Here is an 11,339-nt window from a genome sequence, read left to right as displayed (position 1 = left end):
TTTTATACTGGAGTATAGTTGATTAACAATGTTGTGTTAGTTTCAGGTATACAGCAAAGTGATTCACTTATAAATTTACATGTATCTATTCTTTTTCAAATTCTTTTCCCATTAAATTTATTACAGAATATTGAGCAGAGTTCCCTGTGCTATACAGTAGGTCCTTGTTGGTTATCTATTTTAAATATTCCAGTATGTACATGTCAATCCCAAACTCCCAATCAATCCCCACCCCAACCTTCTCCCCAGTAACCACAAGCTTAATCTCTAAGTCTGTGAGTCTGTTTCTGTTTTGTAAATAATTTCATTTGTATCATTTTTTTTAGATTCTGCATGTAAGGAATATCATATGATATTTGTCCTTCTCTGACTTACTTCACTTAGCATGATAATCTCTAGGTCCATCCATGTTGCTGCAAATGACATTATTTCATTCTTTTTAAAGGATGAATAATATTCCATTGTATACATGTACCACATCTTCTTTATCCATTCATCTGTTGATGGACATTTAGGTTGATTCCATGTCTTGGCTATTGTAAATAGCACTGCAGTGAACATTGGGGTGCATGTATACATTTGAACCAAGTTTTTCTCTGGACACATGCCTAGGAGTGGGATTGCTGGATCATATGGTAGCTCTATTTTTAGTTTTTTAAGGAACTGCCATACTGTTCTCCATAGTGGCTGTACCAATTTACATTCCCTCCAACAGTGTAGGAGAGTTCCCTTTTCTCCCCACCCTCTCCAGCATTTACTGTTTATAGACTTTGTTGATGACCATTCTGACTGGTGTGAGGTGAAATCTCATTGTAGTTTTTATTCGCATTTCTCTAATAATTAGTGATGTTGAACATCTTTTTCTGTGCCTCTTGGCCATCTGTACATCATCTTTGGCGAAATGTCTGTTTAGGTCTTCTGTCCATATTTGATTGGGTTGTTTGTTTTTATGGTATTGAACCGCATGAGCTGTTTGTAAATTTTGGAGACTAATCCTTTGTCAGTCACATCGTTTGCAAATGTTTTCTCCCATTCTGTTGGTTGTCTTTTCGTTTTGTTTATGGTTTCCTTTGCTGTGCAAAAGCTTTTGAGTTTAATTAGGTCACATTTGTTTATTTTTGTTTTTATTTCCATTACTCTGGGAGATGGATAAAAAAATGTATTGCTGTGATTTATGTCAGAGAGTGTTCTGCCTATGTTTTCCTCTAAGAGTTGTAGAGTGTCCAGTCTTACATTTAGGTCTTTAATCCATTTGGAGTTTATTTTTGTGTATGGTGTTAAGGAGTGTTCTAATTTCATTCTTTTACATGTAGCTGTCCAGTTTTCCCAGCACCACTTATTGAAGAGACTGTCTTTCCTTCATTGTATAGTCTTGCCTCCTTTGTTGTAGATTCATTGACCACAGGTGCGTGGGTTTATCTCTGGGCTTTCTATCCTGTTCCACTGATCTATATTTCTGTTTTTGTGCCAATATCATATTGTTTTGATTACTGTAGATTTGTAATATAGTCTGAAGTCAGGGATCCTGATTCCTCCGGCTCCATTTTTTTTCTCAGGATTGCTTTAGCTATCTGGGGTCTTTTGTATCTCCATACAAATTCTAAATTTTTTTTGTTCTAGTTCTGTGAAAAAAATGCCATTGATAATTTGATAGGGATTGCACTGAATCTGTAGATTGCCTTGAGTAGGATAGTCATTTTGACAGTATTTACTCCTGCAATCCAAGAACATGATATATCTTTCCATCTTTGTGTTGTCTTTGATGTTTTCATCAGCATCTTATAGTTTTCAGAGTACAGGTCTTTTGTCTCCTTAAGTAGGTTTATACCTAGTTATTTTATTCTTTTTGATGTGATGGTAAATGGGATTGTTTCTTTAATTTCTCTTTCTTATCTATCATTGTTAGTATATAGAAATGCAGTAGATTTCTATGTATTAATTATGTATCTTGTCATTTTGCCAAATTCATTGATGAGCTCTAGTAGTTTTCTGGTAGCATTTTTAAGATTTTCTATGTATAGTATCATACTGCAAACAGTGACAGTTTTACTTCTTTTCCAATTTGGATTCTTTTTATTTCTTCTTCTTCTCTGATTGCCATGGCTAGGGCTTCCAAAACTATGTTGAGCAAAAGTTGCCAAAATGAACATCCTTGTCTTATTCGTGATCTTAGAGGAAATGTTTTCAGCTTTTCACCACTGAGTATGATGTTAGCTGTAGGTTTGTCATATATGGCTTTTATTATGTTGAGGTATGTTCCTTCTATGCCTACTTTCTAGAGAGTTTTTATCATAAATGGGTGTTGAATTTTGTCAAAAGCTTTTTCTGCCTTTATTGAAATGATCATATGGTTTCTATTCAATTTGTTTATGTGGTGTATCACACTGATTGATTTATGGATATTGAAAAATCCTTGCATCCCTGGGATAGTGAGATCAAGTGTATGATCATGGTGTATGATCCTTTTAATGTATTTTTGGATTCAGATTGCTAGTATTTTGTTGAGGATTTTTATGCCTATGTTCATCAGTGATATTGGCCTGTAATTTTCTTTTTTGTGTGTATGGTATCTCTGTCTGGTTTTTGTATCAGGGTGATAGTGGCCTTGTAGAATGAGTTTGGGAGTATTCCTTCCTCTGCAAATCTTTTGAATAGTTTTAGAGGGATAGGTGTTAATTGATTTAAAAGATAAGTTTTTATTTAAGAATAAGAAAAGCAAAATTATTTTTTCTCTCTCATCTTGTCTTTAGGGAGATCCAAGTTTCTGACCTGTATCATCTACTTTCTGCATGAAAATCTCATTTTTGTATTTCAGGGCAAGTCTGATGATGAATTCCCTCAGTTTTTGCTTGTCTGGGAAATTCCATATTTCTTCTTCCCTTATAAAGAATGATTTCACTTAATATAGAATTCTAGGTTGGAGGTTTTCTCTTTCAACACTTCAAATATTTCACTCCGGTCTCTTCTTTATTATATGATTTCCAATGAGAAGACCACTGTCATTCTTATACTTGCCCCTCTATTCATAAGTTATTACTTTTTCCCCTCTGATATCTTTAAGATTTTCTTATTGTATTTGGTCTTCTGCAGTTTTAATGTGATATGCCTGGCGGGGGTGTGTGTGTATGTGCATGTGTATGGGGGGAGGTGGTTTATAATTATTTTACTTTGTGTTTGTTGAGCTTCCTGGACCTGTGGTTTGGTATCTGTCATCAGTTTTGAAGGTACTTGGAAAATTCAATTGCGTTCAATTATGTGTTCATTACACCTTTTGAAATTGTCTCACAGTTTCTACACATTCCATTCTGTTTTTTAAATTCATTGTTCTCTTTGCACTTCAGTTCATAATTTCTTTTGACCTATCTGCAAAATCACTAGTTCATTCCTCATCTGTGCCAAGTTTATCGATAAATCCATCAAATACTTTCTTCATTTCTGTTCTACTTTTTGTGATTTCTAGAATTTCCTTTTGATTCTTTCTTGGATTGTACATCTTTTTGCTTACATTACCCATGTGTTCTTGCGTGTTGTCATTAAAGTCCTTAACATATGAATATAGTTGTTTTAAATTCCCTTTCTGATAGTCCCCAAATCCATGCTATATCTAGTTCTTGTTCTGATGATCGCTTTACCTCTTACAACTGTTTTTTCTCTCATATATCTTATAATTATTTTGTTGCTGATGAAAGTTAGATGGGTTTTAGGTTAAAACATAAATAATAGGTAATGGAATTGAGGTATATAGGTATTTGGTTTCAGAATTTATGTAAGCTGGTTAGAAGTTTGGTTGTGTTTAATATTTGCTTTAGCTTTAGGTGCTAAAGTCTTCAGATTCCTCTAGTGTCTGCATTTTTGTCTCCCTATTTGACTTTGGGCTTCCATAAGTACTCCACCTTACAGAGTTTGTGTCTTGTGGCTCATTCAGCTTCAATCCACTGTTATTATACTGGAGCCCTGTTTGTCTGTGGTATTTTATGGGGAAGGGGGAGCATTCTATAATCTTTAGATTAAATCTGTTTGGCACAGCCTGTGTCTTGGGGCTGTGACTTTCACAAGTGTTTTTCCATTGGTGTAGCTTTCCTCCAATACCCCACTTTCAACTTTTTTTTCTTGGCTGCAGCATTCTCAATCTATTTTTTTGAGGCCTGGTCCCCTGTTCACTATGTTTTCATATTCTTAAGTGAGACCAGAAGGCTAGAAGTGACTGGAGTGAGAGGCATGCACTTCCCCCGCAGGAAAAGTGTTCTAGAAGGCTTTTCACCTGGAGTGTAGATCTTTATTATGGAGAAATCTCTAGCCATATTTTACAGTAATTACTCTTTCCCTCCCCCTGCCGGAGCCATGATGGTATCTTTCTCAGATCTTCACCATGAGAACCTGGTGAGTTTCCAGGTAGTAAAACCCATGAAAGTGTGTCCTCTAACCCCTAACACTGCAGCCTTCAGGAGTTTCTCATTCTCCAGCTATTCCACCCACAGCCTCCAGCAGTTCATCAGAATACCATTTAAGTATTACTACCAATTTATGGCTCCAGTGGGTTTCTGATCCAGGTAAGAAGATCTTGGCTGTGTGTCTCTGGATGAGCCTATTTCTCCAGTTTTCAGTATTATAGTTTCCCCTGCAACCTCAGTTCTCTCTGATGGTCCCAAGAAAAGTAATTTTCAGTTTTTCCAGGTTTTAATTGTTATAAGGACAGAAATGATAACTTCTAAGCTCTTTGCTCTGTTGGAGTTGAAACTGAAAGTCCAAGGAGACAATTTTCCCATGGCTGGAACATAGGAGTTATAACTAAGGTAAGGGAGGCAAGGCAAGGAAAATAGGTGTGGTCACACTTCTCCAAGGCTTTTTGTATCATGCTGAAAGTTTGGACTATGTGCTGCAGGTCAGAAATGTAAAATCACAGAAGAGTTTTGGCTGGGTAGTGACACAGCTGGAAGGATTACACTGACGTTAGAGTAGGAGTGCTTCTCCTGGGTACCGGAGGCACAGATATGATCTGGTGAGACTTACACAATTGCGTGACACAAATGTATCCCGTTTAGATATCTTAGGTGCATTTGATGCTATTGTTGTTATTTCAACAGGGCACATGTCACTGTTAACTTTAATTGAACTAGAAAGAAAGCTTTTTGTGTTCTGTTCTGCACTGCTTTCCCAATGACCTGGACATAGCACATACTTAAGTAGCAATTGAACTGAGTCAGCTGAATCATTCAGGAGTCTTAATACAATTTCAGCCCAAGTTACCTATAGCGGCTATGTTGTTAGAAATATAGGTTAGAGGTAGATTTATATATTATTCTCTAAAACCTTTATAAAGTCATGTTAATTTCATACTTTGGGGTGAAAAGGAGGCAAAAATGGATAGTTCCTGTCCTGCTGCTTTTTCAGGGACAATTATGTGCAAAGCTATGGAGAGGACAATTTATAACAGCATATATACTTATGCTGTTAATTTAACACAAATGATTTCATACACAACAGTTCTGATATAGTGGTACATTTTCCCATCCAAGCCCAGGAAATCATTGTATCAATGATTAGGCAGGTATGCAGTTACCTATAATACCAATCAGATTGTGATGAATGAGGAAATACTAATAAGGTGATAAAAGCAATGTAAGTACCTTCCTTTGAGTTTTAACTATGTAGCCAAGACCTATGCTAAGTGTTTTAGACCTATGCTAAGCGTTTTGTATCCATGATCACAGTCAATCTTTACAGCAACTCTGACATGTTGATATGATTATCCACTTTATAAAAGAGAAATAGGAGGTTCAGAGTCCTTAAGTGTTTTGTCCAAGGTCAGAGTGAGCAGAGGAACCAGGATTGGAAATGAGATCTTCCTGGCTCCCAAGCTTTTGCTTCCATCTGTTCACTCTACATTAAGGTATGGGAACACAGAAAGTGTGATTAATTCTATCTGGATGAGTCAAGAAAAGCTTCACAGAGAAGGTGGCATTTAAACTAGATTTTGACAGAGGAGTTTGATACTGCCAGGATGAAAATGAAGAAAGAATCATATAAGACAGAAGAAAGAACAAGGGAAAAGTTATGGAAGAGTTCAAGGTTGATGAAACGTGTGGTATGGCAGGAGCGTGGCACATGGATGGGATCCGTGGGTAAAGAGGCCTGACCTGGATGGGGCTGAAAATAGAAGATGAAGGGCATTTGCTGCCATGCTAAGGCATGAATTATGAACCATGGAGGGATTTTGGAACATGAGAGTTAGTGACCTGATAAAATCTGAGTTTTATCAAGGTTATGCTGGAGGCATGTGAAAGATGAAGTGCAGGGAAACAAGCCTGGACGCAGGGAGATCTTTTTGAAAGCTGTTATGAAATACAGGAAAAAGAAGTTAAAGACCTATTTCTTAATAAGTCAAAAAAGTTTAAAAAAATTTATATGCAGGATCAGAATATTTTAAGTTTCTTTATAAGAAGAAACTTTTGATTCCCCTGAAATTTCTAACAATTCAAGCACTCAGATATAAGTTGAAATAGTTTCAATGCCTGGGTTACAGAAGAATTAATCCCAGGCTCCATGTTCTGAATACCAGAGAGGAAGTCCTCCAATTTCTCCTGAATTCAGCACAAAAAAGAACAAAAAATATTGTTCCATATTAGTCATGCCCAGGGTATTAGTCAACATTCACTTATTATTTTAGAGATTAATTACTCAGTTTCTACACTGTGCTAGGCATTCCTTTATTGAAGGAATTTATTGAGCACCTGCTAGATATCAAGCACTGTGGTAGGCATTAGAGAAAGAGTGGCAAACAACATAGATATGGAGTCTGCTTCCAGAGGGTTTATTATCTAACAGATTTGGGGTGTGGTAGGAAAATGCCCCAACTTTGAGAAAAAAAGCATACCAAAGTTTAAAAAAACACAGAGCCAAATTCTTTCCAGAGCTGATCTAATTCTGCATGCATACATTATTTGTTCCCTACTCTTTTGTATCCAAATCACTGCCCTCTTCTTCTGGTTTACTATTTCTTTCAGGTTTTCTTCAGATGTGGCAAGTTTTTGGCCCATTGCTTTGCTATGTAGCTCATACCTTGATCCATGTTACTCAGGCTGTCTGCTAACTATCATGAGCTGACTGACCTGGTCAAAGGATCCTCTTATAAACAGAAAACTCCCTTCTCCTCCCTCAAGGTAGACTCCTGGTTCTTGGCACTAGACATTTAATCTTGATGGTCTTCAGACTCATATTGTTTTCCTTAAATAACACTGGAGCTCAGGATCCTAAACTTTGAAAGTTAAAATATGCCTGCTAATCATAATATCTTTTTACACCCATTTTTGTGAAAATTTAAACAAATTCCATTCTTCCAAAATGTTACAATCCTAAAATGTGTTTAGAAAGAACCGTTAATAAAGCCCATTTCTTTTTTTTTTTTTTTTGCGGTATGCGGGCCTCTCACCATTGTGGCCTCTCCCACTGCGGAGCACAGGCTCCGGACGCGCGGGCTCAGCGGCCATGGCTCACGGGCCCAGCCGCTCCGCGGCATGTGGGATCCTCCCAGACCGGTGCGCGAACTCATGTCCCCTGCATTGGCAGGCGGATTCTCAACTACTGCGCCACCAGGGAAGCCCAATAAAGCCCATTTCTGTGTTAGAAGGAAGTCAAAACAAATCTCATGTTTAATCCATGTCTTTGAAGTTCTTTTACAAAACACAGACACATTTCTTTGTTAGTGATCAGGCTAGAAGGAGTGTGAAAACAAAATGTAGCCTAGAACTGGGGTAAGAAGTTTGGGTAAAATCCAGACATTCATTAGTAAGTATCAAAGAAATATTTCACAGAACTGGTCATAAGGGGCTTCTTCATTTCTGGAGAGGTCAGTGATGGAAATGGATAGGGGGCAGAGTCTGAGAAAATGGATAAGCCGATTATCTGTCACAGGAAAGTACAGATTCCCTCAGCCAAGACCTCTTTTAATTGGCAACTGGTCTGTTTGGGATTGGATCAGCCTCTCATCAAGTAAAGGCAGACCATAATAGATGGGCCATCTGCTCCATTTCCTGCACAATGGCACTTGTTCAGTTCTTACCTTTAGAACCTGCTTCTCTTGATGAGATAAACAATATGTCTGAAGCACCAGAGATGCTGTGCAGCTTAGCAGAGAAATGATGTTTTATGAAGTGTCATCCTGTGCAGCCATCTGCAGAGAATCACATTTGACCATCCTTGGGGACTATTCCATTAATCCTGAGTTCTGATTCCATCCACTGAAAACTGTCAATTTTTTCTTGTTTTAAAAATAGCATACTTCACTGCCCCTTTTCTTAGATGGAAAAAGGTTTTTCTATTATACAGTGACTCATGGATAAAAGTCAGAGTTACTAGAGATGAATTATTTAATGGGAATATGATATAAAAATGATAATGCCTCACACTCTAACAAGAGTTAGTTATAAATCTCTTTTCTGCCTCCTGTGAATTATTCGGAAATATGAACTACCCCACCTCAAGATTAGCTAGGAATTGAGGCAGTATAAATAAATGTTATAAAAAGACTCGTACTTACATTTGTCATTAACACATAATTTAAAACATGTAAAAAGCTTAATTTCTACAAATGATGTAGTGAAATATATATAGTATTTAACACCGACAGTAAATGCATTTGTCATTTTAATCCACTTCTGTATGTATATATTCTTAAAACAGATATTTTGTCACATAACCATAATACTATTATTACACCTAAAAAAAACCCCAATAATTCCCTAATAACTTAGAATGCCTAGTTCATGTTAAAATTTCTTCAGTGGTATAAAAAATATGTTTTTAGTTATTTTTTCTCAAAAAAAGATTTACTCATTGCATATGGTTGTTATGGCTCTTAAACATCTCCTTAACTGTTAGTCTAGAATAGTCTCTCTTTCTATTTTTTCTCACATGCCATTGACTTGTTGAAAAAATTGGACCAGTTGTCTTTTACGACTGGATTTACTTACAGTGGCACAATTTTACCTGCTCCTGCATGATCCACATTATGGCAGAATGAACTTAGATATAAAGGTATGACTGGATCACATTAAATTTTTTCTGTAAACCTCATAAATGGTACTGTGTACCTCAAATTCACAGCTAGAGACATATAAAATGTCCAGTATTCTAATGTTTGGTAATGCTGAATGCTTCTTGGTCACTTCAACTTTTCTCTTAATAGTTTTACTGTGCATTCATGACAATTGTTTGAAAATGTTTTTTCATTAGACCTTGCAAAATAGCGAGTTTCTAATTCTAACATTCCTCATGTGTTTGTTAGCTATAAGTATTCTATATAGAAAAATTGCCACTCATCTACTTGGTCAAGAGGGTATGAGCTATGGTGGACTTGGTTTCAATCTTTTCCCAAAGAACTTCCTCCTTCCTTTTTGCGGGGAACGGGAATTAGAGATCACAATCTGGGTTCTAGGGTTGCTCATTGCACCTCACTTTCCACTGCTTCCAGGTCTTTTTTAAAACAAAAGAGATGAACTAATTTTACATTAATATTTCTAATTCAATTTTGAGATGTAGGGTTTTTATTTCTAGGACTTTTGTCTCTCAAACTGAAAATCCTTATTCTCACCAACATTAAAACAATTACTTACTCAACTTATCCAAGTACCTATAATGGTTTAAAAATAGAAAAACTAATAGTAGTACTAAAATTAAGTCTACAGAATATAGTTAAAAATCTCCATTTCCCTAGTTAGGAATGAGAAGTTAGCATTAGTTTCACACACACACACATACACACACACACAGATGCATCTTAATTTCCTTTTCTGTGTTCTCTTCATATCTCTTGTCAATTTTTGTATTAAGAACTTGATCATTTTCTTCTCAATTATGAGGAGTGCTTGAAATAATAAGGATATCAAAACTCTAAGTTGCAAACATTTTTCTGAGTTTGTCATTAATCTTTTTTTTTTTTTTTTTGAAGTGAACATAACCTCAAGATTTTATTGTCTTCATAGTAAAACAAGAGGTGAAACTTAGAATTGGATCACTTGGCCCTCTATTTTCTTATCTCCTCCCAGTTCAAAATGCTTACATCTCTCTTAGGTCTGCAGTTGGGCTCAACACATTCAAACCTGAGCACAATATTCTTTATAGTTTTAGCCTTTTTCTGGAAAACTGGCTTAGTCTGCCTACCATAATAATTCGGCTTCCTGTCATAAATCCTCCTGCCCTGGACATATAGAAAATCCTTACCGTTTTGTGTACGGTGCCAGTTTGTGGGGTTGGTGCTTGCCATATGTCTTACAGAAAGTCCAGCAAGTTTTAGGAACATTTACCATGTTGGTTGGGGCACTATCATCATGGAAAGAAAGCTCATCTACTTTTTCACTCTGTATATAGTGTTTCATTATGCAGATTTTTTAGTTATTAATTTTGATGTATTTAAATTTGTCAAGTCACTCCTCTGTTGCTTCTAGATTTTGAATCAGAGGAAAATTTTATCTGCCCTTGCCTTATAAAGGAATGTATTCATGTTTTTTCCTCTATGTAGTTTCTTATTCTGATCCACTTAATATTCATACAGGTGTACAGTGTGAAGAACAGACTCAGTTTTATCTTTTTCCATATGGCTCCTCAGTTGGCACAACACTGTTTTATTAAAATCTACTTTAGGCCTTTACTTCTGGATGGAATGGACTGGCTTGTGTCTCGATAAGACAAAAATAGTAGAATAAAAATGATAATAATAATATATGGAGATGCAAGAGGAAGGAGATATGGGGATATAGGTATATGTATAGCTGATTCACTTTGTTATACAGCAGAAACTAACAAGTCATTGTAAAGCAATTACACTCCAATAAAGATGTTAAAAAATAATATACAAAATGAATTGTTTACTGGTATTGCTGAGCTATCATGTCCTTCAGGACTTGAGGGCCCCAGTTACTGAAGAGCAGGGAAATGCACTGAAATGAACCAAATATTTGCTGTTGTCCTTATCTTCAAGGAGTTTGATGTATAAGTGCCCAAGGCTGAGAGGCTGAGAAGCCAAGCATAAAGCAGACTAAGAGACTGAGATGATCTTGAGTTCACAATTTAATGAATTTTGACAAATGTATCCTGTCTTGTAACTAACACTCAAACAAGATATAGAATATTTCATCACCCTAGAAAATTCCTTTATGCTTCTTTCCAGCCAGTACTCTGCAGAAGCCACTACTGTTATGATTTCTTTCACCATAGAGTAGTTTTGCCTGTTCTTGAACTTCTTCTAATGGAGTCCTAGGACATATACTCATTTATGTCTTTCTTATTTTATTAAACATAATGTTTTTGCTATTCATTCATGGTGTTTTGTATCAGTATCTGTT

General features: G+C 36.2%; 1 pseudogene; it reads right to left on the bottom strand.

The window, feature by feature from the left end:
* Positions 1 to 9,998: 9,998 nt before the first annotated feature.
* On the bottom strand, positions 9,999 to 10,304 carry LOC132492243 (ribosomal protein eL42-like; annotated as a pseudogene).
* Positions 10,305 to 11,339: the final 1,035 nt, after the last annotated feature.

Source organism: Mesoplodon densirostris, chromosome 6, assembly GCF_025265405.1.
Source record: "Mesoplodon densirostris isolate mMesDen1 chromosome 6, mMesDen1 primary haplotype, whole genome shotgun sequence".
In the NCBI taxonomy this organism is placed as follows: domain Eukaryota; kingdom Metazoa; phylum Chordata; class Mammalia; order Artiodactyla; family Ziphiidae; genus Mesoplodon; species Mesoplodon densirostris.
The sequence above is the reverse complement of the archived record's forward strand: the minus strand, read 5'-3'. Positions and strand labels throughout refer to the sequence as shown.